The 5,682-nt window shown below is 43.9% G+C and overlaps 1 long non-coding RNA gene across 1 annotated transcript; it reads left to right on the top strand.

Annotated features, from left to right (window-relative positions):
- The first annotated feature begins 259 nt into the window (after nt 1-259).
- LOC138831786 (uncharacterized) lies at nt 260-2,927 on the top strand. Its single transcript, XR_011373452.1, has 3 exons — nt 260-525; nt 1,040-1,185; nt 2,813-2,927. It is a non-coding gene; the product is annotated as an uncharacterized lncRNA (long non-coding RNA).
- Nucleotides 2,928-5,682: the final 2,755 nt, after the last annotated feature.

The raw sequence follows: 5,682 nt of genomic DNA, 5'->3' as shown, positions 1-5,682 counted from the left end.
ACTTTAGTCATCCTTGGGCTCATCAGCTCCCTAGCAGCCAACATGTACATCCAGGGAAACTAGAAAAGTAATCTAGTAAGAAAATTCTTAGGATGTTAGAGGGCAAATAGCTTCCACAAGACACTAGAATACGTTTCAGAAAATTTATTCTGTCCCCAATTATGAGATGATGTGAATCTGGGATTTTAAAACTCGTCAGGGTTTTCATTCTAGAACCTTCCTTCCATGGAAACCCAACACATAAAGCAGACAAGTAGGGACTCTGCTTGCTCTCTCCCACATTCTCATGAAAACTAGGCTGCTATCTTCTCTGCTACCATTACTTTCACCTATTCCATGACCCAACTGCCACTGAGTCACCAGTACTGGCAGCAGGCAAGTGTCACACAGCCTTTTTACAAGTGTCGTATAGATGAAAGTTGCCACAGTAGACCCCCAGGGGCCTCCGGTAGTGCTATGAATGGACTCTACTCACATGCCTGCTGGAGGAATTCTGAGCATCTAACTACCCTGAAGCTTAGCAAGGTAACTTGATCCAAATGGCAGATACAAACAGTCAATAAAAGTCACACCTGGGCTGGGAAGGTGGCTCAGGGGTAGAGTGCTTGCCTTGAGCTGAAATGCTGAGGGACAGTGCCCAGACCCAGAGTTCAGGCCCCACGACCAGACCCCCCCACCCAAAAAAAAGTCATACCTGGTTCCTCCTTTTCCTTTAGTTTATGAGGACGTTGGTGAGTATGGACACTGCTGGGCAGCAGGAAGATGTCCCTTGACAGGTGAACACAAACTATTCTAGTCAAACATTTTTTGTTTTACTTTCTATACAGGCATGGATGGTATCTAGTTTATAAAAGCTCCCTCTAACAGAAGGGTTCTCTTTTCACCTGGTTTTGGAAAGGTATCTTCTTTTAGAATACAGAACTCAACTAGTAAAAGGAAAAGAGAAGCTATAAGTCAGGGCACTGGCTCCCATTTTTCCCTTTCTCAGTCAGTATAATCCTCACACTTCCCCGTCTCACTTCCCACTACCCTCTGTCAGTCTCTTTGTTTCTCAACACATTAATTCAACAACCTGTATTACGAACCATCTGTGTTCCTGGCACTGCTGTCAGTACGAGAGATATAATAAGGAAGAGGACACAGAAGGCCTCATTTGCAGCGTTTACATGAGGAATAAGTAAACAAGTAAGCAAATAATAAAATTACATCTCACAAAGAAATGAACAGGTTCTCAGTGGAAAATAACTGACTTTCTTCACATCATTTCAGGTCCTATCCATCGCTGTTTTAAACCCAGAGACCATCAAACTCCTGATGGGTTTCTGAATGCTGGAGCATTGAGTTATTGAATTCCTAGTGTTGAAAAGAGATGCCTTTGCCTTTGTGGGGTGGGGGTTTGGTGGTGGGGAGTAGATTGGGACAAAAGAAAGTGGCAGAACTGCCCAGCAGAAATGTGAGAGGAAACAGGAAGCACCAAAGAGGAACAGGAAATGCACAAAACAGGAAGTAAAGGAACCTTACTGAACCATGGATCCATAAGAAATATCTTCAGCTGAGAAAGGATTGTCTCTCAAACTTCACAAGTCCTAATCAAACACATTTGTATGATCAGAAGTGCATGTTTGGTGCATGTTGGGGGGGGAGGGTGTTAGCTCTTCCTCTATGGACTAAGGAGTATTGAAAATTTCCCCCAACACTGAGAAGTTCAGTTTCCCTGGGCAACTTTTGTCAGTTAAGGAAAAATAGAACTTCAGATAAATCAAGTAACCAACCAATTCCTTCACTTCTGCCTGGTATAATACTAAGCCTGCAAGTGATATTGGTTAGGGCAGGCAGATGCTACTTTTCAGAGAAACCTAGAAGAGAAATGGAGTCCCTACTCTGAAATGTTTGCTAGAGGAGAAGAGACAGGGCAGGCACATATTTTGAATCCACAGATTTAGTCATCTTACTCTTCAGAGACTCAATGGAACTATTCATTATTTTCTCTGTAATTTCATCTGCTATTCCTCATGAGACCCCACCCTGCTGGGCAGTAGAAGTAACTAAGACTGGCCAGTTAACAATAGCTTAGACTTTTCCAATTTAAGCTGTCCCTTTTCTATTTAAACATGCAGCCAGTTTATTCAAAGTTCAATTCCCTTTAGGATATCTCTGCTTCTAACAGACTATCTAGGATAGCTCAAATGTCCTCCTTGCTACTTGCTGACATGGCAGGCAAATATCTGGAGGAAAGGTGAGAATTTCATGGTTTTGAAGGAGCAAGAAAAGGCATGTGTATAACCCACTACAGGAAAGCTCCCCTAGCCATTTCCATTAGCCATTTCCACCTGCCCTATTGGGGAATCCCAGAGCACTTGTGTTGAACTGGAATTGAAGATGTCTCTAGTTTTCCCTCTGCCTGACCCAATTGTGTTTCTGGCCTACCAGCCTGGTGCTGGGGCAGCCTGTGAAATAGCCTTCTCCCAGAGTCCTAAGCTTTCTTCAGCTTACATAACAGGCACTGTCACTGGGGAAGTGATCACAAAAGGGGATATTAGCACTAATGTCTCTAGCCTCCACCATTACTGTCTGCCTACCGCCAGTCATTCTGAACCACTTTGGAAGTGGCCAAGAACTGAGTTCTTCTGAGCGCTCCAAAGCCTTCCTTTAATATAGTCACGGAAGTGTGTTACTAGTCAGGATATTTTAGGTGTCTCATGACACTCTAGATGTTTCTAGATGTTTCTGATAGCATCACAGGGTGGAGGTATATAAACGAAATCCCTGATCCCACTCCAAATATTTTCCTTCTTTCTACCTCCAATTCCAGGTGCAGTTAAGTTCACCTTCAAGCTCTTCCAGCACATCGTATCTTCCCCTGCAGCAACTCTCAGACCTCCTTGTCACTGTCTAAAGTCTTTTTCTTGATTATGATGAAAATAAAATATCAGGAGATGAACCTTCCAGTCTTATTTTCTAGCATTGTTAAGGAATTTTTGAAGTCTTCTTCCTCACTACAAAGTCTAGATTTCAAGACAATTGTCTTGTGGTAAAAGCCTCTTGCGGATATAAGAAACTTCTGCTCTCTTTCATCCTGACATAGTAATTCTGAATTTTCCCCCCAGCTTCCCCCAGAAGAGCAACAGATGACCACAACTGCAAAGGGATAACTGGAAGGAAGTTCTGCCCACAAAAATGCCAAGGGCAGAGTGACACAAGTTCGCAAAAACAGAAACAAACAAAAAAACTGTCCCAATTTTATAAACACATTACTGACAATCAAAAGCTTGGCCTCAGCCTGCACAAGTGCTCCTAATCTCAGTAGGGTCACAGAGATCCAGGCATGGATAAGAAGGTGTGCACTAGGGGGAGACCCCTAGACTGTTCCACCTTGTGTCTCCACTCATCCCTGTCATTCCTACTCTTCCATGTCTTCTGTAAGACAACTGTCATGTTGCTATCAACACATCCCACAACATGGAGGGAGGCATTTTGTTGGTTATAGCAACTAGAAAAAGGTAAGGAGTCAGGGGCTCCTTGCCTATCATCCTAACTACTCAGGCAGAGATCTGAGGATCACAGTTTGATCACAGTCTGGGGAAGGAAAGTGCATGAGATTCTTATCTCCAATTAGCCACCAAAAAGCTGCAAGTGGATTGTGGTTCAAGTGGTAGAGCACTAGCCTTGAGCACAAAAGCTCAGGGACAGAGCCCAGGTCCTAGGTTCAAACCCCAGGACTGGCACAGAAAAAAAAATAGAAGAAAGAGACAGATAAGGCCTGACTTTGTAGTGTTTTGCAAAAATTATCAACTTGCTCTTCACGTTGGCAATGTGTCGGAAAGCTCCTGAGAGTAACAGCTACAAAAAAAGGGAAAACAATAATGTGGATTTCTTTTTTCTTTTCTTTTTTTTTGGGGGGGGTCTGGTCATGGGGCCTGAACTCTGGGCCTGGGCGCTGTCCCTCAGCTCTTCAGCTCAAGGCTAGCGCTCTACCACTTGAGCCACAGCACTACTTCTGGATTTTTTTCTTTTTGCTTATGTGGTGCTGAGGAATCGAACTCAGGGCCTCATGCATGCAAGGCAAGCACTCTACCACTGAGCCACCTTCCCAGCCCCTAATGTGGATTTCTTGATGGCCTTTTAAGTAGAGAATATGGGCGGGGGAAGGAGGAAAGTCGGGGGGAAAAAATAAGAGAAACAGTCCAAGCTCAGTCCATGCACACATGGACCGTTTTCATTGGCTGACTTCTCTCGGTGCTACCTCAAAGAGGCAGAACGATTGTTATTTCTGATGAAGTCCTACATTCATGTGGCAACTGAATTTTCAAAGGATTGTCTCATGTTCTTTGCCTTTGATATCCTCTCACAAGGTCCCAGGAGGTGGGTCCGATCACTGCAGTCATCTTCTTTGACAGCTCTGCCGGCCGCCAGGGCACAGAGCAGTTGTCTGAGATGCTCAAGGTGATCTACTTCAAATAAACCTCAACACCTTCCCTGTGGGAAACAGGCAGTTGGCCATCCATCTTCATAACAAGGTGGAAAATTGCTGCTGCTGAACTGTATAGTTGAGACTGTGGCTATCTGCTGATTCCAGCGGGCCTCAGAAGCAGGACCTCCTCCTCTCTGCCTCTGGCTCCTGGTGCAAGTTAGGAGAGGTCACTGAACTTCAGTCTTAGTTGCCTTGTCCACAATAACCATGCTTTTGAAAGCATCAAAGACTAGCATCAGTGTGTACGGCGTTTGTGGAGGACGCGGTGGGAACACTCAGCCCTTGGAGGTGGCACCATAACTGCTTGGGTACCCACACCTACAACATGCCGGTTCCTGATCTTTCTAGTCACACACTGTGCATCAATTCTGGCATCTCTACTTCTTTATCTCAGGGAAAAGTGTGTGCAATCAGCAAGGTCAGGACTCATCCTTTTATTCTTGCTTACAGATGGTGAGGAAAGCGCGGGTATACGTGTGGTGCAGGGCAGGGTAGGAGACGCCCTGTCTGTCTCGTGGAAGGGCAATTTCCAAAGCACTTGCCAGTCTTCGCTCTTCTGATCGTCACAGTCACCAATGCAGTCCCTCTTCCTCCCCCTAGTGCTAGATTTGGGTTTCAAGCTTTCAGACCTTGAAATGTAATTTGTGTAACTTTAACAAAGGCATTTTCTGAAATTAAATAATAGCTAATGTTATTGTTTATAGCAATGAGGGGTGTACAGTGTTTGCCTAGCATGCATAGGATCTTGGGCTCAAATTCCAGTACTACAGAAAACTAAATAAATAAAGATTGAATAAGCAAACAAAAACAAAACAAAAGAATTATGCTAGGATTCAAAAGAGATGTTGAAAAGTAAAGTGATTGATGGTGTCTATGAGTTATGAGAAACCAGACAGCTAGCACAGAACATGTGTTCACTAGATTCTAAGGGGGCGCCTTGAAATAACGAGAGTCAGTTCGTTGGAATATACTGTGTGGGGCTAAATTTGGTGGTTTGAAAGACAGAAGATATAGGCAGTAGATAGAAAGTCATCAACAGTGAGGGTTGTCAGGGTAGTGTCATAAAGGAGACTCAATTGGATGGTAAGAGATCAGTAAAGAATTTACATTCTTGGTAACAAGAATACTATAAATGTTGATGTAGAAGTTTTAGTCTAGAACTGAAAGTCTTAAGCTAAATGAGCTCATTAGAAAAATACCCCCCCAGAAAA

This window comes from Dipodomys merriami, unplaced genomic scaffold, assembly GCF_024711535.1.
Source record: "Dipodomys merriami isolate MVZ:Mamm:240054 unplaced genomic scaffold, mDipMer1.0.p SCAF_2, whole genome shotgun sequence".
Lineage (NCBI taxonomy): Eukaryota > Metazoa > Chordata > Mammalia > Rodentia > Heteromyidae > Dipodomys > Dipodomys merriami.
This window is presented reverse-complemented; position numbering and strand designations above follow the sequence as displayed.